General features: G+C 44.8%; 1 long non-coding RNA gene across 2 annotated transcripts; it reads left to right on the top strand.

The window, feature by feature from the left end:
• Positions 1 to 217: 217 nt before the first annotated feature.
• On the top strand, positions 218 to 24,770 carry LOC121292964. Of its 2 annotated transcripts, XR_005946400.1 has the most exons (4): positions 218 to 272; positions 1,566 to 1,672; positions 8,383 to 8,507; positions 24,742 to 24,770. It is a non-coding gene; the product is annotated as an uncharacterized LOC121292964 (long non-coding RNA). The 2 variants fall into 2 exon arrangements; XR_005946399.1 differs by lacking the exons at positions 8,383 to 8,507; positions 24,742 to 24,770 and adding an exon at positions 10,458 to 10,628.

Here is a 24,770-nt window from a genome sequence, read left to right as displayed (position 1 = left end):
AACATAATTTTCTATTCAAAAAAACGACCTCTCAATGGCAGCCTGATTACCCAGCCTTCAATAGGGGCCAGAATGTGCCCTATCCTCATAACAGGAGCTCCCTGTACATGCGCAGTGCTGGTCTGTGACTGAAGCTGCTCAGAGCGGGTAAGTGAATGTCGAGTGGAGCAAACTAACAGAGTCAGTTGGTGTGTGAGGAGGAATGGATCCAGCGGACTGGGCAGGGAGGCTTCATAAAGACACAGTGCAGGCCTCAGATCCCAAATAACAAGGTACCGGTCTTGTGTTTACAGAAAACGGACCGAAAAGGTCTGGATTTCTCCCTCCGCTAAGCCCGGGGTAACGGCCGCCATCTTTATAGGGGCAATGTGCAGCAGGGCGCATGCGCGGTCATCCTGGTCCAGGTAGCAGGAGGAGAGAATGTTGTGAATTTCTATCCTGGACTGACAGGGATGGATTTTCGAAACTCCTTTTGCAGGGGGTTAGAAGGGGAGAATTTACACACAGCAAACTCAACCCAGGAGTAATGTTTGTCCCTCCCAATTTCTATCCTGGACTGACAATGATGGATTTTGTAAACTCCCTTCACAGGCTATCAGAAGATGAGGTTTTGCAGATGGGAAATTCAAACGAAACATCACATCAGAGTCTGCAAGAATCACTCGATTCATCAGGACCTGGATATTATCGGTCTTTTCAGTGTAAGCATTGACACCGCTCAGCGTGTAAAATTTGTTCCTCACGTCCCCCCTGTATATCTTTCCCAAAATCTTTAAACTTTGTCCCATGGTCTTTTTACGATCAGTTAATGGAAACAGTTTTTTTTTAACTACCTCACATAAACCTCAACCCCCTCACATCCTTCATAATGTGTGGTGATCACTGGTTTGTACAGACCCAGATGTTCTGCATCCGTGTCTGTTACATCATCATACGTTGACAATTACACTGTGATATCATCACACATCGACAATTACACGGTGACATCCCCGGGTATTTCCTCAACTGGGAGATTTTTCTCTGACTCCAGTGCTTCTGATATCTTTCAGGCTCCAGCAGGAGAGTTTAAAATTGAAAACTGAAATTGTTCTAGAGGTGACTATTTTTCACCATTTAGCTACAACTTTGAACTTTTAGTTAATGTTCTGTCATCTGTGAAAGGTTTCACGGCCCTGGGGCTGGTGTGACTCTTTTACTGTGGATCTGAATCCATGTCCCTCTATTGCCCTGTTTCACCTCTGCCCTCCCGATCACCTCTCTGCCATTGTTTAACTTACTCTGTCTCTAATAATGGGTGTATTATAGCTCTGTTTAGGATTTTAATGTTACTTCTGCCAACTGTGTCTAAATGAGTTTTCCACTGCTGTCCATCCCCTGACCATGTGCTGCTGTCTTACCAGCTTTATCTTCCCACAGTATCTTTCATAGTCAGGAATTTTTCCTGCACTATAGTCCATTTCTGCTCCACTTCTGAGCTTATATTGATCATCAGATTCGGCATCATTTTTATTCCCCGTAATTCATTCTGCACCCCCCTGAAACATTAACTCTTTCATTCTCCACAGATACCAGCAAATATTGCCAATTCCCAGCTGCCTGTGAAGAAGATGATGTTTGACCTTCTTGAACCGCTGCAGTCCATGTGGTGAAGGTGCTCCCACAATGCTGTTAGGTAAGGAGTTACAGGTTATTCACCCAGCGATGATGAAAGAACAGTGATATATGTTCCAAAACAACAACAACAATTTGTTTTTATATCGCACCTTTAATGATATGCAGTTCTCCAAGACATTTCACAGAAATGTTAGAAAACCAGGTTTGACCCTGAGCCACATAAGGAGATATTCAGGCTGGTGACCAATAGTTTGGTCAAAGAGGTCAGTTTTAAGGAGTATCCTAAATGATGCTAATGAGGTGGAGAGATTTAGGGAGGGAATTCCAGAGCTTGTGCCTTGGAAACTGACAAGATGGTAATCAGTGATGCAGTGATTAAAATCAGGAATTCTCAGGAAGTCGGAATTTGAGGAGCGCAGATATCTCAGGGGTGATTGTGAGGCTGGAAGAGGCTACAGAGATAGGAATGATCCCAACCGTGGAGGAAAACAAGGATGAGAATGTGAAAATTTAGGTGTCTCTGAAATGGGTGCCTTCAAATCATCTCTATAGTTTGTGGTAAAAGTAGGGAAAATCCCAAGATATTCTATAAGTATATCAATGCGAAGAGTAAGGCCCATTAGGGACCAAGTGGGCAATCTATGAGTGAAGCCAGAGGATATCGGTAGTGTTGAATGAATACTTCACATCAATCTTCACCAAAGAGAATGAGGATGAAGGTATGGAAATTGGGGAGAGAGACAGCGAGGTTCTTGAGCAAGTTGATATAGGGAATGATAAGGTGTTGGCAGGCTTAAAAGTGGACAAATCTCCAGGTCCAAATGATTTGTGTCCCAGACTGCTGAGGGAGGCAAGGGAGGAGATTGCAGGGGCTCTGACCTAAATTTCTAATTCCTCTCTGGCCACGGCAGTGGTGCCAGAGGATTGGAGAACAGCTAATGTGATTCCGCTATTTAAGAAGGGTTGTAGAGATAAGCCAGGGAACTACAGGCCTGTGAGTCTCAAGGCAGTGGTAGAAAATTCTGAAGGGAGAGAACCTATCTCCACTTGGAGAGGCAAGGTTTGATCAGGGATAGTCAGCATGGCTTTGTCAGAGGGAGGTCATGCCTAACAAATTTGATTGAATTTTTTGAGGAGGTGACCAGGTGTGTAGATGAGGGTAGTGCAGTTGTTATAGTTTATATGGATTTCAGCAAAACCTTTGACAAGGTCCCACATGGGAGACTTATAAAGAAGGCAAATGCACATGGGATACCGGTAATTGGATAAGGTGGATTCAAAATTCGCTTATTTGTAGGAGACACAGGGTGATGACAGAAGAATGGTTTAGTGACTGGAAGCCTGTGTCCAGTGGTGAACCACAGGGATCTGTGCTGGGTCCCCTATTATTTATCATTTATATAAATGACATAGATGACTATCTGGGGGGTAGGATTAGTAAGTTTGGGAATGACACCAAGATTGGCCGGGTGGCTAACAGTGAGGTTGAGTGTCTTGGGCTACAGGAAGTTATAGATGGGATGGTCAAATGAGCAGATAAGTGGCAGATGGAATTTAACCCTGAAAGGTGTGAGGTGATACACTTTGCAAGGAGTAATTTGACAAGGAAGTATTTAATGAACGGCATGACACTAGGAAGTTCTGAGGAACAAAGGGACCTTGAAGCGTGTGTCCATAGATCTCTGAAGGCGGGGGTGCAGGTTAGTGGGGTGGTGAAAAAGGCATATGGGAATCTTGCCTTTATCATTCGAGGCATAGATTACAAAAATAGGGAGGTCATGTTGGAGTTATATAGAACCTTGGTGAGGCTGGAGTACTGTGTGCAATTCTGATTGCCACATTATAGGAAGGATGTGATTACACTGGAGGGGGTGCAGAGGAGATTCACCAGGATGTTCCCTGGGATGAAACATTTAAGTTATGAAGAGAGGTTGGATAGACTTGGGTTGTTTTCATTGGAGCAGAGAAGACTGAGGGGCGACCTGATCAAGGTGTACAAGATTATGAGGGGCATGGACAGGGTGGTTAGGGAGCAGCTGTTCCCCTTAGTTGAAGGGTGAGTCATGAGGGGACACACGTTCAAGGTGAGGGGCAGGAGGTTTAGGGGGGATGTAAGGAAAAACCTTTTTACCCAGAGGGTGGTGACGGTCTGGAATGCACTGCCTGGGAGGGTGGTGGAGGCGGGTTGCCTCACATCCTTTAAAAAGTACCTGGATGAGCACTTGGCACATCATAACATTCAAGGCTATGGGCCAAGTGCTTGTAAATGGGATTGGGTAGGTAGGTCAGGTGTTTCTTACGAGACGGTGCAGACTCGATGGGCCGAAGGACCCCCTTCTGCACTGTGCGACACTGTGAATGGCTGTGGGCCAAGCACTGAGCCTTACACGTACAGTACCCCACACGTAATTGTCTGCCATCCTGAGAATGAGACGTTTATTCTGATTCTCTGTTTTCTGTCTGTTCACCAATTCTAAATGCGTAGCCGTACATTACCCCAATCCCTTGTGCTCGAATTCTGTTTATTGACATCCTGTGCTTTGTTCACTAACCTTCTCTCTCTGCCTCTCCCACTCCCCTCTCTCTTTTTCTGTCTCTCTCTTTGTCACATAGAATTCTACAGCCCAATGAGTTGTGGATGCTCCATCATTGAATATATTTCAGGCTGAGATGGAGAGATTTTTGGTCTGTCAGGGAGTCGAGGGATATGGGGAGTGGGTGGGAAAGTGCAGTTGAAGCCCAAGATCAGCCACGATTGTATTGAATGGTGGAGCAGGATCGACGGGGTGTTAGGACTTCTCTTGTTTCTATTTCTTCAGTTCTTATAGAGGCCAGAGTCTTGTGTAGGCCCAGACTGGGCGGCAGGTTCTCTTCCCTGAAGGACATTAGTGAACCAGTTGGGTTTTTATGACAATCCAGCAGTTTTCATGGTCACTTTTTCCTCGTGCCGGCCCCACAAATTCCCAGATTCATTCAGCTCAATTTCACAACCTGCCTTTGTGTTTTTGTGGGTTCTCTCTCACTCCCTTTTTTCTGTTTTAAATCAATTTCACAGAGTATTAGAAGAGGACGATTTGCATTCGAGAAACTGAAACCAAACATCACATCAGGATCTGATGGAGTCGCCCAATTTATCGTAACCTAAATATCATCGGATTTTGAACATGGAAGGAAAAAGCACCGTTCACAGTGGGGAGAAACCGTACACGTGTTCTGTGTGTGGACGAGGCTTCAGCCGATCATCTGGCCTGTCGAGACACAAGCACAGTCACACTGGGGAGAGTCCGTGGAAATGTGGGGAGTGTGGGAAGGGATTCAGAACCCCGTCTGAGCTGGAAACTCATCGGCGCAGTCACACTGGGGAGAGACCGTTCACCTGCTCCGAGTGTGGGAAGGGATTCACTCATTCATCCAAACTCCTGAAACACCAGCGAGTTCACACTGGGGAGAGACCTTTCAAATGCCTAGACTGTGGAACGTGCTATAAAAGCTCATGGGATCTGATGTCCCATCAGCGTGTTCACACTGATGAGAGACCATTCAGCTGCTCTCAATTTGGAACTGGGTTCAGGTGGTCATCTCAACTCACTGCACACCAGCGCACTCACACTGAGGAGAGGCCGTTCACCTGCCCTCAGTGTGGGGTGAGATTCACTGATTCCTCCACCCTGCTGACACACCAGCAAGTTCATGAGTAACGACAGTGATTGGATTTTGCTGTTAATCACATCCAGGACTGAACCATGTGCATTGGGGTCTGATTCTGCTGATGTTAACAATCTCCGGCCCAGTTATAGACCTTAATATTCCGGCTAAAAGCCAAATAAATCAGCTTCAGCCCATCATCTGGCCTGTCGAGACACAAGTGCAGTCACTCTGGGGAGAAACTGTTGAAATGCAGGGAGTGTGGGAAAGGATTCAATTACCCATCCCAGCTGGAAATTCATCGACACAGTCACACTGGGGTGAGACTATTCACCTGCTCTGAGTGTGGGAAGGGATTCACTCATTCATCTCTACTGCTGAGAGACCAGCGAGTTCACACTGGGGAGAGACCGTTCACCTGCATCCAGTGTGGGAAGTGCTATAAAGGTTCTGGGGAAATGATGTCCCACCAAGATTCTAACACTGAAGAGAGACGTTTTAAATGTCCAGACTGCGGGAAGTGTTATAAACATTCAGGGAACTGAGGAACCATCAACGCGTTCACACCAGGAGAGACCGTTTACCTACTCTGAGTGTGGGAAGGGATTCACTCAATCATCCCACCTGCTGAGACTCCAGCGAGTTTACTCTAGGGAGAGACCGTTCACCTGCTCCATGTGTGGAAAAGGATTCACTACCTCATCCCACCTAACGAGACTCCAGCGATTCACAAGTAACTACACTGATTGGGTTTTGCTGTTAATCACATCCAGGACTGAACCATATTCATTGGGGTCTGTTTCTGCTGATGTTAATAAACTCCAGCCCAGTTATAGGGGTTAATGTGCTGGATAAAAGTTAAATAAATCAGTTTTACATGAAATATACTGTGTGTCAAATCTTTTTGATGTCTCTTAGACAAGTAAGTTCCTTTTGAAGGGCTCTCCCTCTCCCCTGTCTCCTCCATCCTCACCTCCAACAAGTGTGAGGAGCTCATGGAGCTTCTTTGTCACTAAGATTGAGACAATCCGATCAGCTGCCTCTGCTGCTTCCCTCCCTCCCACTAACCCACCGGGACAAACTGTCTGTAAAGATCCCCCTTGTCCTAGCCCAGAATCTACACCTTTCTCCAGTTTCTCTCCCATCTCCCTCATGCCCTCTCAATGCTCATCTTGTCGATGAGGCCCAACTTCTGCTCCATTGACCCTATTCCCACTAAACTGTGGATCACCCAACTTCTCCATGTTAGCTGAGATTGTTAATGGTTCTTTCTCTTTTGGTGCTGTCCCTCTCACCTTTAAATCCATCACCATCAACCATCCTAATAAAAACAATTTTGACCCCACTGCCTTTGCAAACTACCGCCCCATCTCCAACCTCCCTTTCCTCTCCAAAGTCCTTGTACTTGGTGCCCCCAAGGATCTATCCTTGGCCACTCCTATTTCTCATCTACATGCTGCCACTCAGTGACATCATCCAAAAGCACCACATCAGTTTTCAGATATATACTAACAACATCCAGTTGCATGTATAATCAGTGTCCTATTATATTAATAATCAGGATCTAATGACATGAATAATCAGTGCCTGATTACATTCATAGGCAGTGTCCTATTACATTAATAATCAGTGACCTATTACATAAAGAATCAGCATCATATTACATTAATAATCAATGTCTTATGACAATAATCAGAGTCCTTTTACATTAATAATCAGCATCTAATTACATTAATAACATGATTCCAACTGCATTAACAATTAGGCTGCCTTTTGCAGCAATAATCAGGATGCAAATACATTAATAATCAGAATTATTTCAATGAACTATCAGATTCCTATTGAATCAATAATCAGGTTCCAATTGCATTATAGTCATTTGCTAATTGTGTCAATAATCATGATTCAATAAACTTAATAATCAGGATGCTAGTATATTGATAATTAGAGTCCAAACACATTAATCACCCCCAGCCCCTCGCACCCACCTCCTGCTCAACAATTTTCACACCCCTCAACAAATTTCAATCTGGGGTCACATGAAGCTGAGTCATTAAAATGGGATCACACTGGGAAAAATTTTGGGAAGCACTGATTTAATTCAATCCCTTTCTCGACTTTAAATGCACAGATCTCATTACTTATCTCATCATTCAATGTCACATCTCCCTGTTCTAAATCCCTGACAGAAGTTATTATTATTCGTGTTGATCAGGTCTCATTGTGGGTTCTTGTTCTCAATGTCTGTTTCACTTCATTCTTCAACCTGAGACTGACAGAAATTCTGCCATCAACCTGTACAGTACACAGCCTGTTGTCATGAAAGGAGTGGATGATACTGAGCAGCTTTGGTGGACAGTCAAGTTTTTCTAATGTCTTCTACAGTCCTGCCCTGCTGACGGAGTTGAATTCTTTAGTGAGATCTAGTAAAGTAAGGTAAAGAGGTTTATCCCTACACTTCTCTTGTAGCTGGCATATGGAGAAGATCATGTCCATGTAGATCTGCCAGCACAGAAACCGCACTGTGCTTCTGGATACACTTGGTCTGCAAGTAGATGGAGTCTTTCAAGCCTGACCTGACCCTAGTGAAGATCGTCACTGTGATGCTGAGGAGTGAGATGTCTCTGTAGCTGTGGCAATCTCCTCTGTCACCTTTCTTTTTGTACATTGTGATCAGTCTTCAATCATCTGTGTCCTGTGGAATGGATCCTACCTCCCAACAGAGAAGGAGGAGGTCATGAAGGTGCGGCAGTAATAATATTGTCAGACCATCAATCCTGGACATGATTAATAGCAGAATCCAACACCTGCAGTCACTTGTAAATTCGCTTTCTGAGCAAATATCATGCCTGAGTGAATTCCTTCCCACACCCAGAGTAGGTGATCGGACTTTTCCCAGTGTGAACTCATTGGTGTGCACTGAGGACAGAAGAAGGCTGGAACCTCTTTCCACTGGAAGTGCAGCTGAACAGCTTCCCCTCAATGTGACCTCGCTGGTGTCTCCGCAGACTGGATGACTAAGTCAATCTCTTCCCACACATGGAGCAGGTGAATGGCCTCTCCCCAGTGTGAACACGTTTGTGTGCACTGAGATTAAATGGAGATGTGAACCTCTTTCCACAGGAAGTGCAGCTGAATGGTCGGTCCTCAGAGTGAACTTGCTGGTGTAACATAAGCCTGACTGACCGAGTGAATCCCTTCCCACTCACAGAGCAGGTGAATGGTCTCTCTTCAGTGTGAATTCGCTGGTGAGTTAACAGATTGGATGACTGAGTGAATCTCTTCCCACACACAGAGCAGGTGAATGGTCTCTCTTCAGTGTGAATTCGCTGGTGTATCATGAGGCTGGATGACTGAGTGAATCCCTTCCCACACATGGAACAGGTGAATGGCTTCTCCCCTGTGTGAATGCATTGATGGCTTCTCAACAAGGATGGATAATTGAATCCCTTCCCACAGTCCTGACATTTCCACAGTTTCTTCATGGTGCCAGTGTCCTTTAGTTTCTCCAGTTTGGATAATCAATTAAAGCCTTATCCACACACAAAACATATGCACGGTTTCTCCCTGCTGTTAATGATGTGATGTTTCTTCAGGCTGTGTAACTGGTTAAAGCATTTTCCACAGTCAATTCACTCCAGTGTGCATGTGTGTCTTGTTGCCTTTCCAGTCACACTGACTGATGTTTGAAATATTTTCCCTCCGACAGAATAGACAAACAGTTCTCCTTACACAATCAAAGGCTGATTCAGGTCCTGATGAATCGAGTGACTCTGTCAGATGTGGATGTCATGTTTGGCTTGAGTTTCCCATCTGTAAATCCTCCCCTTCAAATTACCCTGTAAAACGTGTTTACAAAAGTCATCACAGGCTATAAATTCTGAACAAACAATTCCAATTTTCATCCAACATTTCTCCTCCTTTGCTCCCCCAAAGCTGTCCCACACACAGTTGCTTCTCCTGTGCTGAAATCCAAACACATCACATCATCTCAACCATTTATTTCCTCCACTCCGAGATTGTTCCCTCCTTCTACTGTAGCTGGGTTCAGTTCTCCAGCCCCTGTGTGAAGAGTGAGAATAAAATCAAAGAATCAATCATTTCTCTGATATGGACTCTAAACATTAACTCTGTCCTTCTCTCCACAGATGCTGTCAGACCTGTTGAGTTTTTCCAGCATTTTTTGTTTTTGTGTCAGGTTTCCAGCATCTGCAGTATTTTGCCTGAATCAATCATTTCTCCCCCTGGTCACTGGGACCATGAGGCCCCGCCCACTCTCTGTTGCGTCACCAAGACAACCGCGCATGCTCCCTGATCCCCTCTGGAACAAGATGGCGGCCGCTAACCTGGGCCAGCTCCCGGTTAAAAGCCTCGGAGCTGCAGGATTTTATTGGGGTTTGCGGGTGTTAATGAACCTTCCCCCTCCACCCACCTCTTACTGGCTGCCGAGCGACAAACAAGCGTCTCACTATCGTCATCACTCACGCTGCGCATGCTCAGAACACTGGGCTGCGCATGCGCACAATCCCCCTGCTGTGGGGATAGGGGACGTTTTCCATCGCGGCGAATGCTGGGTAAGATCCCCGCCATTGGAACTCCCCAATCGTTTATAATTATTACTAACATGTAATATACAATATAACCAGAGAAAATGCTGGAAAAACTCAGCAGGTCTGATAGCATTTGTGAAGAGAGAAACAGAGTTAACCTTTTGAGTCCGTATTACTGTACGTATTTCAGATTTCCAGCATCCGCAGTATTTTGTGTTTATAATTATTTATTCACTGATACTGAGTCTGTGCTCACCCCCGCTCATCTTCCTGAAGCTGAACTACAAATGCTCCAGGCATACAGCCAGCGACCAGGGTGGGGTGAGGGGGGTGTGGTTGGGTGGGGGGCCTTCCCACGCCTGTGCAGTTCTGCTGTTCTGATGGTGCTCGGCCTTATTTACCCCCTCGGCGTATTCTGGGTAGGTTGATCACCATTTATCTTATACAATTTAATATATGTAGAGGAAGTTCATTGGTCATAATCACAGAAAAGTAGAATGTTATAAAGCAGTGAACATTATCCACTCCCACTCCCTCCTGGTCTCTCGCAAAATGAATATATTAATCGTGATAATTAATTTGATTATATTGGAATGGGTTTCTTTGAAAAAAAAGTCATTTTTATCTCTTTACATTTTCCTAACTCAGGTTCATTGTCTCAATTATTTTCTTCCTTCCAATCCCTGAGCTCCATCTGACAGTGTAATGTTGCTGAGAGGGGTTAGATTGTGATGCAAACCAACAGGAAGAGAAACTCAGAGGCTGGCGGACTGAGGGAGCAGCGAGTTCTGGAACAAATCGCGGGCCTGGAGGGATGGACCTGAGTTGACCAATCAAGTGAGTCAGTCTGAACCCCTGGGAAAGAAATTTATCTTTTCAAAATTAACTCGAGATTTCTTTTATTAATAAATCAGTTCAACATTTGTCAGTATTTTGCTTTTTCTGGAGTTTTAGACACTTCAGTACCAAGTGGATCAGGTTTTTAAAGATCATTCATTGCCCGCTTTCCATGTTGCTGTTAATTAAAGATACCGAGATTGATCCCCTCACTCTGCATCCATTTGTGATATTTAGATGAACAAACTCTCACCCTTCTGCACATTCATTGTTTAAAAGGGCATCTGTTCTGTTAGTGGTGAAGCACACTGTGCACTGGGGGTGGTGTCTGTCAGGTGAAGCCTTTAAAATTCTCATTCTTCTGTTCAATTCTCTCCACTACCTCGCCCACCCCTATCTCTGTGAACTTCTGCTAGTCTCCAACCCTCTTAAAAAGGAGAGACTATTTCCAGTGCCAGAGGGATTGGTAAGGAGGGAGCTCAAGCTTGAGGTAATTGACAAAATAAGAAGATATGACATGAGATATATCATTCTGCACTGATTTCTTATGGTCTGCATTGCAATACCTGAAATGGTGGTGGAAGCAAATTTCAAAACTGATAAATTCTTCAATTGGAAAATATTGCACACCTAGGAGGGCAGGAAAGTGGAGCCAGCACAGACATGATGGGCCGAATGGCCTCCTTAAGAACTGTATCAATCTTTGATTTTAAAAACTCACTGTTCGTTCTAATTCTGGTTTCTTACTCACCAAAACCCTACTCACTGATGTTCAGTTTGGGCTCCAGCAGGGCCACACAGCTCCAGATTTCATTACAGACATGGACCAAAGAGCTGAATTCCGAATTCCCCAGTAAAATTGTACTCAATGGGAATCAGGATGGGAAACTCTGGAGTGACACCTCACTCAAAGGAAGATGGTTGTGGTTGTTGGAGGTCAACCATTTCAGGAGTTCCTCAGGGTAGTGTCCTCGGCCAAACCATCTTCAGCTGCTTCATCAATCTCCGTTCTTCCATCATAAGTCAGAGTCTGAAATATATCGGCATTCCTTCAATCACTGAATCAACATCCTGGAATTTCTTTCCTAGCAGCCACTTGCGAACTCCCTGGTGTCTCAGCAGGTGGGATGATTGAATGAATCCCTTCCCACACTCGGAGCAGGTGAATGGCCTCTCCCCAGTGTGAACCTGTGGACTGCAGCAACTCAAGAATGTGTCTCGCCACATCTTCCCAAGTGCAATTAGAGATGGGACAACAAATACTGGCCTCGCCAGTCACGCCCGCATCCCATGTCAAAATTATAAAAGGAAAGAAACTAGAATTGTCTGCTCTGAATTTATACCCTTTACTGGCTTTTGTAAACTCCTTTTATAGGATATTTGAAAGGGAAGATTTTCAGACAGGAAACTCAAACCAGACATCATGTCACAATCTTTACTGGGACAGTGCAGCAGGCCGAGGACAGAAACATGAGCATGAGAACAAGCCTTCAGCCTAAGCCAGCTACAATGTTCCAGTGAAGCTAAACACAAACTGGAGGAAAGGGAGGGTATTTTTTGATCAGGCACTTTACAGTGTTCTGGACTTAACATTGAGTTCAACAATTTCAGACCATGAACCCTGTCCTTCATGCTGATTTTCTTTCCACCCACCTGCTCCTGCCAAGTACCAGTCTGTACCTTGTTCTCATGTTTTTCTTTCAGAAAATGCTGACCCTTGTTCTGCCATTAACACATTCTGCTAACTTGCTTTCAGACATGATTGATCTATATGCTGCTATTAACACCTGCGTTAGTCTTTAATAGTATCATTATCACTCCCTTTGTGTTCTGTCCATGTCATCTTTGTCATTTACTCACTCCTGACCTCCAACCAATCCTTGACCTTCTATTTTGTTCCAGTAACCCACCCCATCCCCCCACCGCCCCCATTTTCAGCAGCATAAATTCCATCACATTTTGACCTCTTCAGCTCTGAAGAAGAATCATACGAACATATGACGAATTAGGAGTAGGAATAGGCCACTCGGCCCCTCGAGCCTGTTCCACTATTTAATAAGATCATGGCTGATTTAATTGTAATCTCAACCCCACATTCCTGCCTACACACAATAACCTTTCACCCCCTTGTTAAGCAAGAATCTATCTACCTTTGCCTTAAAAATATCGAAAGACTCTGCTTCAAACACCTTTTGAGGAAGAGAGTTCCAAAGACTCACAACCCTCTGAGAGAAAGACAAATTCTCTTCATCTGTCTTAAATGGGTGACCCCTCATTTTTAAACAGTGACAACTGGTTCTCGAATCTCCCACAAGTGGAAACATTCTCTCCACATCTACCCTGTCAAGACTGCTCAAGACACAAAACGTTAAACTCTGTTAGTGTCTCCGTAGATGCTACCAGGCCTGTTGAGTTTTTCCAGCATTTTCTGTTTTTATTTAGATTTCCAGCATCTGCAGTATTTTGCTTCTATTTCAGGTATGAGAGGAGATAGGGGAGAAAATAAAGAGAGCTGTGAGTTCCTGACTTGGACAAGGGGGAATTGTCGATGTGTGATGATGTCACAGTGTAATTGTTGATGTGTGATGATGTCACAGTGTAATTGTCGAAGTGTGATGATGTCACAGACACAAACAGAACATCTGGGTCTGTGCAAACCAGTGATCACCACACATTATGAAGGATGTGGAGGGTCCTTGAGAGGGGGCAGAGGAGATTTACCAGAATGGTTCAAGGGATGAGGGATTTTAGTTGCGAAGTTAGGTTGGAGAAACTGGGGTTGTTCTCCTTGTAGCAAAGTAGATTGAGGGAAGAGTTGATAGAGGTGTACAAGATTATGACTGGTTTATATAGGTAGTTATAGAAAAGCTGTTCTCATTTGCTGATCGTAAAAGGATTACAGACACAGATTTAAGATTTAGGGCAAGATCTACTGGGGGGATGTGAGGGAGACATTTCACACACTGAGTGGTAATGACCTGGAATTCAATGCTTACACTCAGAGTCCGATAATATCCAGGTCCTGATGAATTGAGTGATTCTGTCAGACTTTGAAGTGAGGTTTCATTTAAGTTTCCTGTCTGAGCATCCCCCTCCTTTACCCTGTAAAAATGAGTTATAAAAGCCAAAACTCTCAGTCCAGGGTAGAAATTGAGAAGCGACAAGCTTTTCTCTTGGTCTGAGTTTGCTGTGTGTAAACCCTCCCCTTCTAAGCCCCTGGAAAAGGAGTTTCCAATATCCATCCCTGTCATTCCAGGATAGAAATTCACAACATTCTCTCCTCCTGCTACCTGGATCAGGATGACCGCGCATGCGCCCTGCTGCACATTGCCCCCTATAAAGATGGCGGCTGTTACCCTGGGCCCGGCGAAGGGAGAAATCCAGACTTTTCCGGCCCGTTTTCTGTAAACACAAGACCGGTACCTTGTTATTTCGGGTCTGCGGCCTGCACTGTATCTTTATGAAGACTCCCTGACCACTTCGCTGGCTCCATTCCTCCTCACCCACCCACTAACTCTGTTAGTTTGCTCCGTTCGACATTCTCTCACCAGCTCTGAGCAGTTTCAGTCACAGATCTGCACTGCGCATGCTCATGCAACAGACCGCAATGTGCATGCCCCAGCGCGCGCGCACGCGCGCGCGCGCACACACACACACACACAGAAACGCGCATGCGCAGGGAGTTTCTGTTGTGAGGATAGGGCACATTCTGTCCTGTAGTGAAAGCTGGGTGACCACTCCGCCATTGAAAGGCCAAATTGTAGAATATTTGTACCCTGTAATCAGATTATGACAGGTGTCATAGGGACAAGAGATAAAATTGTTAAATCAATTGATGCAACGGCCACATTGCTCTGAACTCAACCACAATTCTCTCCTGAATGTAATGAACTGTAGCTCACCCCCTACAGTTCGATCTGAACTCAGTGGAGTCTCAGCAGATGTGGTGAGCAAGTGACTTCTCCGCCCACTCCTATACATGGGACATTTAAACCGTATCTTGTGAGTAGCAATGCTGTGATTGTGGATCAAATCCTTTGAACTTTTAAAGTTGGGGTGTTAACATGTGGTCAAATTGAATAAAGCCCTTTGCACACGTGAAGTATCTGAATCGTCTCCCACCGGCGAGGCTCTGTTGCTGTGTCAGTAAGTAGGATGATAGAGCGAATCCCATTCCATTTCCAGCTGATGAACAATCTGTTTACAGTGTGAGATTTCATACACATTTTCAGCTCAGACATGGATCTCGAATTTACTGGTAATGGGATCCACATTCTTAGCACTACGAAAGAACAAGGAGCAGGAGTAGGCCATTAGGCCCCTCAAGCCTGCTCTGCCATTTAAAAAGGTCATGGCTGATCTGATAGTAACCTAAAATCTGTATCCCGCAAACGCCCAATAACCTATCACCCTCTTGCTTATCAAGAATATATCCACCTCTGCCTTAAAAATATTCAAAGACCCTGCTTCCACAGCCTTTTCAGGAAGAGAGTTCCAAAGTTTCACGACCCCCTGAGATAAAAAAAATTACTCATCTCTGTTTTAAATGGGTGACCCCTAATTTTTAAACAGCGATCCCGAGTTCTAGATTCTCCCACAAGAGGCAACATCCTCTCCACATCGGCCCTGTCAGGTACTCTCAGGATCTTATATGTTTCAGAAATCAGGTGAAGAAAAGCAAAATACTGCAGATGCTGGCTATCTGAAATTAAAAACAGAAAATGCTGGAATTCTCAGCAGATCTGGTAGTGACTGTGGAGAGAGAAGCATCGTTTTCATTTCAGGTCTGTAACCTTTCGTCAGAACTGTACTGCATCTGAATTGTTAATTACGCCTCTCAATCCAAAGATGCTACCAGATGTGGTCAGGGAACTCAAGAAGAAAAAGAAAATCCCCTTTGAGGAATGGAATCCGAGGAGAAAGAAGGGTGAACTGTCCGACTGACCAGAGACAGTCAAGGCACCTTTCCCTTCTTTAAGACGCTGGAGCATTGAATCTGATGTTATCAGTGAAATTAACTGATCTGAGATATTGAAAGGAATCTCATTTCTGCACATCAGGAATTCAAACATAACATCAGCTTCAAGACAATCAGAATACTTGGAAACAGACAAGATGCTGAAAGGCTCAAAAAGGGAGACAGCACCAGTTGTAGGAGAGCTGGTTCCCGGTGATATGCATGTGTCTGCAGTGGGTGGGATCAGACTGTTTCCATGTATCCACAGTGAATGCTCCAACCTTTATTTTAGAAGATGAAAACTGATGATCATCTGGGTAGTAAGAATCTAAAGATTAGTCTCACTGACACCCTGGTTAGGATACCTTGTAGACCAAACTTGTATAAGTCTCTGCGTAAGTCTCTGTGGTGCAATTGGTCAGTTTGTCTATTAACTGAAAGGTTTATTGATTCAAAACCATCTAAGGGTGAAGCTTTTAGTGTTTTACCCCCATCAGTATTCATTGTCACACAGTTCCAGGTTGTCATTGGGTACTTGGGCTGTAAAATAATCGCCCCAAAACGGTGCCAGATCTATTGTTATCTAGTGAGCTCCCAAACACACCGCTTTTTTTAAAAATTATTTTTCGGTCAAATATAGTGAGTAAAGATTTGGACCAACTTCTAACTCATTAGAAGTCTATGAAAATATTGGATTCAAACAAACCCATCAATTATTATCTCTTCCTCAGCTCCACAGTGAGTGAGACAGGGAAAAGCAGAAAAGCAGTAATATTCTGACCCCGCATTCTCCAATCACCCGCTACCAGCAGAAAGCAGCGACTGCAGCTTCAATCAGCGGGTTACTGCCCATCCCTGGGACACGAGATACTCCAACCCAGGCCAAACCTCCCAATACACCGAGCACAGGCTCAGGAAAACACAGGTAGATTATATCACGCTCACTAAACCTCTGAGCAGCTTTTACAGAATACCTGAGTGAGTGAGTCACAAATAAAAGTCACACCAACTTTCTATATCATTTCACTGTAAAATTCCTTCATTTTATTGAAAAGCCGACTGTTGTGAATCTGAAACTGAGCACCATGGGATTTGTGTTACCGAGTGATTTGTTTTCCATTGTTTGTCCGTCAGGTTTGCAATTCAAATTGTTTTGGATACTGAAGCGAATCTCATTTAAAAATGAGGTCACAAAGCAGATAAATATTAAACCCAGGAACAAATCCTGAGGAAAATGGATCACAATGTTTGGAAGGAGCTGCAGCTAAGAAGTGGAAGATATGAATAATGTTATTGATGATTGAGAGGAATGCATTGCAGCCTTGGGGCTTTTGTACATCGATTACCTTCGACAGTTTGAAATTTAGAACAAGCTGAGGTATCAAGTGGAAAGCAACAGGTGTGTTGGGATATTGGAATTGTTTTGTTTACATGACTGGCTAGCTCAGCAGGACACTTTTAAGCGCAGGATCGTGGGTTTGATCCCCATGTTGGGCACTGCAATATTTCTAAAATCTTGCTGATTAAAAAAAAACACCAACTAATTGCTGCAAGGCAGACATTCACCACTGAAAGCAACTGACATACATCAAATCCAAGGCACTTTCCTGTCGCATCTCTTTCTGCTCCTATCTCTGCCTTGCCTCCAGCTCCCGGGTCAATTAGCTGCTTGATGCAGACAAAGTCAGTTCGTGCGAATGTAAGACTTGTAAGAATGTAAGGCTTGCAGACAACAGGCACCAGGATCTCATCTTCCTGATTCTCCCAGATACTGATTACAAGAATGTGCACAGTGCCGATTATCCACAGTCACATTCTCCTTCCAGTCTTGTGTACCTTGTTCAGCTTTGAAATTGTTCATATTTTCACACTGGATTTCAATGTGAAGAAAGCAGAGCTGTGATAAACTTATATTTGTTCAACAGATGTACTGCAAGAAGGTTCATAACAGGTTGATGATAACAGTGCTCTCTGGACACGGTGAGCTCCAGTGAAGGATTGGCACCATTAATGTGTCCCTCATTTAGTCTCGTGACTAATGTTGTGCTGGAAACGATAAGAAAACTCATTGAATTTACTCCGTGTTTTGGTTTCAAAGGAGCCAAATACAAGATAAGAAAGGACATCTCACTCGAGTGGGTTATAAAATGGCAGAATGACCCGTGCTGTTGGGAAACATAAAATTATAGAAAGTTACAGCACAGAAAGAGGCCATTCGGCCGGGTGCGCTGCTTTCAAAGAGCACTTGTGATTTGTTGGTCCATCAGGAGTGATATTTGTGCCAGTGCAAACAGGAGGCAGCAACATTTATCCTTCTCCCACCCATATTTTGCCTCACACCAACATTCCTATGGTCAGAACTTTGCAAACCGACTTCTCTTCTCCTCTCCTTTCATTCCCTCACTCCGCCTCTGTGTTCGTTCTCGACTTGTTCCAAGTGCGATGTTTCCAGCTCTGAGGCGAAACTTCAACTCTCACCCCATTGATTCTGGTCGAGCTGTTAAATATTTTCAATCAATTTATGCTCGTTTTAACAATTTCACAGGACCAATAAAATTTCCTTCTTTGACCAGGAATCGAACCCGGGCCGTGGTGGTGAAAGCGCCGAATCCTAAGCACTAGACCACCAGGGGAACTGTAAAAGAGCATTTTGATTTGGCTTATCTACACTGCTTTTGCCAGTATATTTTTTCATTTCAGATCTTTTTCATCACAAAACTGCTTGTTTAAGTGAAATACAAACGACTTCTTCAGCCATTGAAAACAACAGTTGCTGTGAGCTGGAACATGAAATTGACAATGAGGTGAAATAGCCCCACTAGCTGCTCATTTGCAACTTTCAATTTCCAAAGCCCTCCACCCTATTCGCTGATGGTCCGATGAAAGCGCCTAATTTGAATAATTGGACATCAGTAAACTACCGAGAATGTTTGACATTTGGCTTATGGAGGCTAGTTTTGTCTTTTTTTTCATTCCCGATCTCTTTCACCAGAGACAAGTTTCTCCGACCAAATGGTCTGTTTGGGTTGAACACAAGCGACTTCTTCACCAATGAGAAGAACCATTGCTGCTAGCTGGAACATGAAATCGATACTTTCCCCCTTTAAGACAGTTCTTAAAGCCTCCCCCTTTGACCGAGGTTTAGTCACCTGACCGAATATGAGGCTCAGTGTCACACTTTGTTATATAATGCTCACGGGGAATGCATTGTGACGTTTCAACAGGTTAAAGACGCTTTATTAATATAAGTTGCTAGTTGTAGGATATACGTAGAAAGGGCCAATCTCCCGTTTTATCTTTCACGCTGATACTTTTTAAAAATTCATTCTCCGGATATGGGCTTTGCTGGCTGGGCCAGCATTTATTGCTTATCCCTAGTTGCCCTTGGTGGTGTTGAGCAGTCTTCTTGAACCGCTGCAGTCCCTGTGGTGTTGGTACACCCACAGTGCTGTTAGGAAGGGAGTTCCAGGATTTTGACCCAGCGACAGTGAAGGAACAGTAAAAGATTTCCAAGTCAGGATGGTGAGTGACTTGGAGGGCAACTTCCAGGTGGTGGTGTTCCCATCTATCTGCTGCCCTTGTCCTTCTAGATGGTAGTGGTTGTAGCTTTGAAAGGTGCTGTTGAAGGAGCCTTGGTGAATTCCTGAATTGCATCTTGTAATGGCACAGACTATGTGTCGGTGGTGCAGGGAGTGAATGTTTGTGGATGTGGTGTCAATCAAGTGGGCTGCTTTGCCCTGGACAGTGTCCAGCTTCTTCAGTGTTGCAGGGGCTGCACTCATCCAGGCAAGCGGGGAGTATTCCATCACACTCCTGACTAGTGTCTTGTAGATAGTGGACAGGCTTTGGGGAGTCAGGAGATGAGTTACTGGTCGCAGGATTCGTAGCCTCTGACCTGCTCTTGTAGCCACAGTATTTATATGGCTGGTCCAGTTCAGTTTCTGGTCAATGGTGACCCCCAGGATGTTGATAGTGGGGGATTCAGCGATTGTAATGGCATTGAACATCAAGGGGTGATGGTTGGATTCTCTATTGTTTGAGATGGTCATTGTCTGACAATTATGTGGTGTGAATGTTGCTTGCGACTTGTCAGCCCAAGCCTGGATATTGCCCAGGTCTTGCTACATTTGGACACAGACTGCTTCAGTATCTGAGGAGTCACGAATGGTGCTGAACATTGTGCAATCATCAGCGAACATCCTCACTTCTGACCTTATGATGGAAGGAAGGTCATTGGTGAAGCAGCTGAAGATGATTGGGCCTAGGACACTACCCTGAGGAAGTCCTGCAGTGAGGTGACTGACCTCCAACAACCACAACCATCTTCCTTTGTGCTCAGTATAACTCCAACCAGTGGAGAATTTTCCCCCTGATTCCCACTGACTGCAGTTTTGCTAGGGCTCCTTGATGCCACACTCGGTTAAATGCTGCCTTCATGTCAAGGGCAGTCATTCTAACCTCACCTCTGGAGTTCAGCTCATTTAACCAAGGCTGTAATGAGGTCAGGAGCTGAGTGGCCCTGGCAGAACCCAAATTGGCATTCTCTGAGCAGGTTATTGCTAAGCAAGTACCGCTTGATAGCACTGTTGATGACCCCTTCCATTACCTTACTGATGATCGAGAGTGGACTGATGGGGCGGTAATTGGCTTGGTTGGATTTCTCCTGCTTTTTGTGTACAGGACATACCTGGGCAATTTTCCACATAGCCGGGTAGATGCCAGTGTTGTAGCTGTATTGGAACAGCTTGGCTAGGGGCGGGGCAAGTTCTGGAGCACAAGTCTTCAGTAATGTTGCCAGGATATTGTCAGGACCCATAATCTTTGCAGTATCCAGCACCTTCAGCCATTTCTTGATATCACGTGGCATGAATTGAATTGGCTGAAGACTGGCAACTGTGATACTGGGGATGTCCGGAGGAGGCCGAGATGGATCATCCACTCGGCGCTTCTGGCTGAAGGTTGTTGCGAATGCTTCAGCCTTATCTTTTGCACTCTTGTGCTGGGCTCCTCCATCATTGAGGATGGGGATATTTGTGAAGCCTCCTCCTTCAGTGAGCTGCCATACACGACTGGATGTGGCGGGACTGCAGAGCTTAGTTCTGACCCGTTGGTTGTGGGATCGCTTAGCTCTGTCTGTCATTTGCTGCTTATGCTGTTTGGCATACAAGTAATCCTGTGTTATAGCTTCACCAGGTTGACACCTCACTTTTTAGGTATGCCTGGTGCTGCTCCTGGAATGACCTCCTGCACTCTTCACTAAACCAGGGTTGATCCCCTGGCTTGGTGGTAATGGTAGAGTGGTGGATATGTCAGGCCATGAAGTTACAGATTGTTTGTGTACAATTCTGCTGCTGATGGTGGACCACAGTGCCTCATGGATGCCCAGTCTTGAGCTGCTATCCCATTTAGCACAGTGGCAGTGCCACACAAAACGATGGAAGGTATCCTCAATGTGAAGGTGAGAGTTCGTCGCCACGTGGACTGTGCGGTGATCACTCCTACCGATACTGTCATGGACAGATGCATCTGCAACAGGCAGGTTGGTGAGGATGAGGTCAAGTATGTTTTTCCCTCTTGTTGGTTCCCTCACCACCAGCTGCAGACCCAGTCTGGTTGCTATATCCTTTTGGAATCGGCCAGCTTGGTCAGTAGTGGTGCTACCGAGCCACCCTTGGTGATGGACATTGAAGTCCCCCACCCAGAGTACATTCTGTGCCCTTGCCACCATCAGTGCTTCCTCCAAGTGGTGTTCAACATTGAGGAGCACTGATTCATCAGCTGAGGGAGGATGGTACGTGGTAATCGGCCGGAGGTTCCTTGCCCATGTTTGACCTGATGCCATGAGACTTCATGAGGTCTGGAACTGATGTTGAGGACTTCCAGGGCAACTCCCTCCCGACTGTATACCACTGTGCTGCCACCTCTGCTGGGCCTGTCCTGCCGGGGGGACAGGACATATCCAGGGATGGTGATGGTGGAGTCTGGGACATTATCTGTAAGGACTGATTCCGTGAGGATGACTATATCAGGCTGTTGCTTCACTAGTCTGTGAGACTGCTTTCCTAATTCTGGCACTCGGCCCCAGATGTTAGTAAGGAGGACTTTGCAGGGTTGACAAGGCTGAGATTGCCGTTGTAATTTCCGGTGCCTAGGTCGATGCTGGGTGGTCCACCCGGTTTCATTCCTTTTTTGAGAATTTGTAGTGGTTTGATACAACTGAGTGGTCTCAGAGGGCAATTCAGAGTCAATTACATTGCGGGTCTGGAATCACATGTAGGCCAGACCAGGTAAGGACATTAGTGAGCCAGGTGGGATTTTATAAAAATCGACAATGGTTTCATGGTCATCAATAGACTTTCAATTCCAGATTGCCATTGAATTCAAATTCCACCATCGCCATAGCAGAATTCGAACATTATTCTGGGTCTCTGGATTACTAGTTCAGCCACAATACCACTACACCATCACCTCCCCTGTTTGTAAAAGGTTACAGTAAAGAAGGATTGAGAGTTTTCAACGTTGGACACAAGTGAAATGGGTCAAAAGAGAAGCAACACATTTCCAATCAGAGCCAAAATAGATGGTAGTTACAGAATAGCTCTGCCACCTTTAGTTTCTTTCCTAGTTCCGTCACCATCAGTTTTACCTTACAACCTCATCCCTTGTGTTAAGTAAACTCACCTGCCTCCCAACCTGTCATAAACCTTCTCTTCTGTCCTTTCCCTCTCTCCCTTTCCTTGTCTATGAACTCTGAAAATCTGTTGCATCTCTCACCTTTAATTCCAGTTCTGATGGAAGCTCAGAGACCTGAACCATTAACTGTTTTGCTCTCCACAGTCTCCAATTGATCTGCTGAGTATTTCCAGTTTTTTTCCATTTGTGAATTGGAGTGAGAGATGTATGGTTCAGTTCCCATCAGTCCAGGGTGGTTTGACACTGCTTTCCATAGTGCAGTAGTCATACCGATTCCTTGACATATGCAATTCCCTGTTTGATTTCCAACAGAAAATGTTGGAAATACTCAGCAGGTCAAAAAGATTCCATGGAGAGTGAAATGAAGTGACTGTTTCAGGTCAGTGACCTTTTATCCAAACTGGAAGAATTTAGAGATTTAATAGTTTACAAACAAGTACAGAGTCAGGAGAAATAGAGACCAAGATCAGCAATAAACATTATCATAGGTTGGAAGGCAAGAATGACTAAATGACAAACAGTATGATGATGACAGAACTGTGACAAGACAGAAAACTAATTAATAAGAGAAGAAACAACAGACATGCCCCAAGGGGAATAAATGGTAACAGCAAAACGATTACAAACACCTGCTGTCTGAAATAAAGGGAGTGGTAGTTCCGAATTGTAATCATTGAAATGAATGTTAAATCTGGAAGATTGTAAAGTGTCTGATCAAAGGTGAGCATCTCATGCTTGAGTTTCTGAGTGACAGATGAGGTTCTGTTCTCTGAGCTTCCGTTGAACTCCAAAGGAATAATGTGGAAGGCCAAAGACAGGGAGGTCAGACTGAGAGTGGCTTCAAGAGCAGGTCAAAGGCTGGGAATAGTGCAAAGATTAACTCACCTCCTGACTCCCCAAAGCCAGTCCGCCATCTGCAAGGCAGACTGAGGAAATGCTCCCCACTTGCCTGGATGAATGCAGCTCCCACTCAAGAAGCTTGACACCATCCAGGACAAAGCAGCTTGCTTGATTAGCATATATCTACAAACATTCACTCCCTCCACTACCGACGCACAGTAGCAGCAGTGTGTAGCATCTACAAGATGTACTACAGGAATTCACCAAGTTTCCATGGATAGCACCTTCCAAACCCAGGACCACTACCACCAAGAAAGGCAAGGGCAGCAGATAGATGGGAACAGCATCACCTGGAAGTTCCCCTCCAAGACACCCACCATCCTGACTTGGAAATATATCGTCGTTTCTTCACTGTCGCTGGGTCAAAATCCTGGAACTTCCTCCCTAACAAGACTGTGGGTGTACCTACACCACATGGACTGCAGCGGTTCAAGAAGGAAGTTCATCGCACTTCTCAAGGGCAACTAGGGATGGGCAATAAATGCTTGCCAAGCCAGTGAAGCGCATATCCCGTGAATAAAAAATGAAAACAAAGCAACACTGGAGAGAGACCATTCAGGTACTTCATGTGCACAATGGGATTTACTCAGCTTCCATATCTGTGAACAGTCCAGCTCTAAAAGTTCAAAGGGTTTCATGCTTTTGCATTACTACTAACAAAATGCGTTTTAAATGTTCCAAAGACAAAAATAATCACTTGTTAGCGCACCTACTGAGACTCCAATGAGTTCACATCTAACTATAGGGCTTTGTCCTCCTGTTAATGGCTGCTGCATTCATTGATTTAATAAGTTTATATCTTCGCGGTATGGCTGCAATCATAAATCGGATCATAAAGGATAATTTTCTAATCTAAAATACCAATGTTCAATGGCGGGGCGCTTACCCAGGATTCATAGCGAACAGGAATGTGCTCTATCCTCACGGCAGGAGCATCCTGCGCAAGCGCATTGACGGGCTGTAAATGAAGCATGCGCATTGAGGGAGACAGCCGGCGCATACGCAGTGTGGGTGCTGCAGCTGTCCCGAGGTAGTCATCTTGACTGTGCAAACGATGCGAAACGGCCAATTATAGGAAAGTAATGGAGGACGCGGACTGAATGGGGAGGATTCATAAACATCTGGTGGAATCTTAAAATCCGAATAAGAAATTTCTGGTTCCGCGTTTGCACAAGAACCAGACGTCAACAGCTGCGCGATTGCATCACCAGGTTGGTGGCCGGAATTAGCGGCCGCCATCTTTATAGGAGGCTATGTGCAGCAGGGCGCATGCGCGGTAATGCTGGTCCAGGTTGCAGGAGGAGAGAATGTTGTGAATTTCTATCCTGGACTGACAGAGATGGATTTTGGAAACTCCTTTTACAGGGGGTTAGAAGGGGAGGATTTACACACAGCAAACTCAAACCAAGAGAAATGTTTGTCTCTTCTGATATAGGTCTTGTAAATTTCTTTTGCAAAATATTAGAAGTGGAGGATTTACACACAGCAAACTCATTGTCTCTTCTCAATTTCTATATAAGACTGATAATGATTTTTCTTTCACAGGATATTAGAAGAACAGGATTTGAAGGTGG

Source organism: Carcharodon carcharias, chromosome 21 (assembly GCF_017639515.1).
Source record: "Carcharodon carcharias isolate sCarCar2 chromosome 21, sCarCar2.pri, whole genome shotgun sequence".
In the NCBI taxonomy this organism is placed as follows: Eukaryota; Metazoa; Chordata; class Chondrichthyes; order Lamniformes; family Lamnidae; genus Carcharodon; species Carcharodon carcharias.
The sequence above is the reverse complement of the archived record's forward strand: the minus strand, read 5'-3'. Positions and strand labels throughout refer to the sequence as shown.